This window comes from Camelus ferus, chromosome 36 (genome assembly GCF_009834535.1).
Source record: "Camelus ferus isolate YT-003-E chromosome 36, BCGSAC_Cfer_1.0, whole genome shotgun sequence".
Classification (NCBI taxonomy): Eukaryota; Metazoa; Chordata; class Mammalia; order Artiodactyla; family Camelidae; genus Camelus; species Camelus ferus.
Window position 1 is genome coordinate 18378745 of NC_045731.1, and position 2462 is coordinate 18381206.

The window sequence follows — 2462 nt, forward strand, 5'->3', positions numbered from 1 at the left end:
TCATTTCGAAAATTCCAGCAGCTCAAAAGGAAATCTTCCATTAAAAAGTAAAAGATGATGTAGCATCTGTAGAAACTGATTGAGTGACTTCCAAGAGCCCAGTGTAATACTGTAGTAAGCAAGCGTTGCTTCAATTCCTATTTTTCTGTTCACACGTGAATTTCAGCATCCTATCATATGTTTGTGGGACATTTTGATGTATCCTTCCTTTAATTGCTTATGATTTTATTTATTTTATATTTTTATTTATATCTTTTATTAGTTAATTGCTTAGAGATATTTGTCTATTTTAGATATTAACTCTGTATATGACCTCAAAAATGTAAACCTTTTCTCCAAACTACTTTTGTGTATTGACATTGTTATATCTTTTCCTAAATCTATGCAAAATTTTTAAAGTGTCAAATATATCTATTTGGGATTTTAATGATTGGTTAAGATTCTTCCACCTTTAGAATGTAGAAAGTTATCTCTTTTATTAACTGGAAAGTAAATATTAAGTAAATCTTGCTTTACTTTTGTATTAAATCTTTAATAAATTTTAATTTTTGTAATAGGTATTACCTATATGTACAGTTTAATTAGCTTCCAGATGGAAAGCTAGCTGTGGCAACTGATTTATTTAATAATTTGTCCCTTTCCCACATATGTCCCTAATTGCTTGCCTCTCCATTAGCCTATAAGATTGTTGAGGTTAAGGATGATGTTTTAATCAGATTTGTATTATAATTTCTGAATGTACTGCCTATTGGTTGAATAAACAAATTATCTTAAGATTTCAAGAAGTCACTAGTAATAAATATATTACAGGTAATTTTGTCCTGATCTCTGAAATAAGACATAGAGAAGACTTTATGGAACAAAGGAACAATGTAACTGAGTTTGTCTTCCTGGGGCTCACTCAGAGCCTCCAGGGTCAGAAAATATTATTTGTTGTGTTCTTGCTCATCTACATTGTGACAATGGTGGGCAACCTACTCATTGTCATGACTGTGGTGGTGAGTCCAACTCTAGATGCACCTATGTAATTCTTTCTTGGCTACATATCATTTATGGATGCTGTTTATTCTACTACAGTCACCCCAAATATGATTATAGGCTTTATGAGAAGAAAACCATTTCATTCCAAGGCTGCATGACCCAGCTTTTCATAGGGCACTTACCTGGTGGTGCTGAGATTTTACTCCTGGTGGTCATGGCTTATGATCACTATGTGGCCATCTGCAAACCCTTGCATTATTTGATGATCATGAATAAACAAGTATGTGTTCTGCAGCTGCTATTGGCCTGGATTGGTGGTTTTTTGCATGCTGTAGTTCAACTGCTCTATGTTTACAACCTTCCCTTCTGTGGCCCCAGTATCATTGACCACTTCATCTGTGACATGTACCCCTTGTGAAAACTTGCCTGCTCTGACACCTACATTATTGGCCTCACTGTGGTTGCCAATGATGGGGCAATCTGTGTGGTCATCTTTATGCTCTTACTCATCTCCTATGGGGTCAGGAAGGGAGTCGCAAAGCCTTGTCCACCTGTGGCTCCCACATTACTGTGGTGGTCCTCTTCTTTGTCCCTTGCATCTTTATGTATGTGAGACCTCCTTCTGCCTTACCCATTGATAAGTCCTTGACTGTGTTTCACACTGTTATCACTCCTATGTTGAACCCTCTAATCTATACTCTGAGAAATGGAAAGATGAAACATGCCATGAAAAATCTCTGGACCAGAAAAAGAAAATGAGACAGCAGGGAAATGTATTACTTAATTTCTATGAAAAGTTGCTCTTTCCAAGTTAACCATGAATGATTATTTAGCTGTAGTAAATTTCTCCTCAGGTTTAATAACTTGAGAATGATGAAAAACATTTATTATGTGAATACTTCCAATGGTCAAAACATATTTTTAAGATTTTCATAATTTTTTAGTTCAAAGCATATATTTTATGTGAAATATATTTTTAAGATTTTTACAGTTTCCTATGAAAATATGTATAGTTATTGGTTATAAAATGTCTCTGTTGAAACTACTGATTTCTGTTCTATGTGACCAGTTAAGCTATAGTTAATCCTATAAATTTATTTTAGTTAGTGGAAGATTTTCTTATGTTTATGTCTTAAGTAATGTAATCTTTCCAGAATTAATAGGGTTCATTACAGATTTTGGAAAAATAAAGTAAGAAATAAGACATAAAAACTTGGCTCACTCCTCCCTACATAGAAACAGCCCATATTAATATTTGAAGCATATGTTTTATTTTTCTATCTGCAAGATATTTTTATATATTATTTTGCTTATATTGCTCAGTATGTTAACATCAAAGAAGAGTGATGTTTCAGAGATGCAACATTAATAAACAAGAGGCTAAGTGTATTAAAATAATCTGTATGAACAAGATGTATATACATGAAATAACCAATCTTACTTATTTTTACAATTAGGAAATCATATTATCTCCTCAATTG

At 33.1% G+C, this 2462-nt stretch overlaps 1 pseudogene; it reads left to right on the top strand.

Moving 5' to 3' along the window:
- Nucleotides 1-808: 808 nt before the first annotated feature.
- Nucleotides 809-1755, top strand: LOC102520089 (annotated as a pseudogene).
- Nucleotides 1756-2462: the final 707 nt, after the last annotated feature.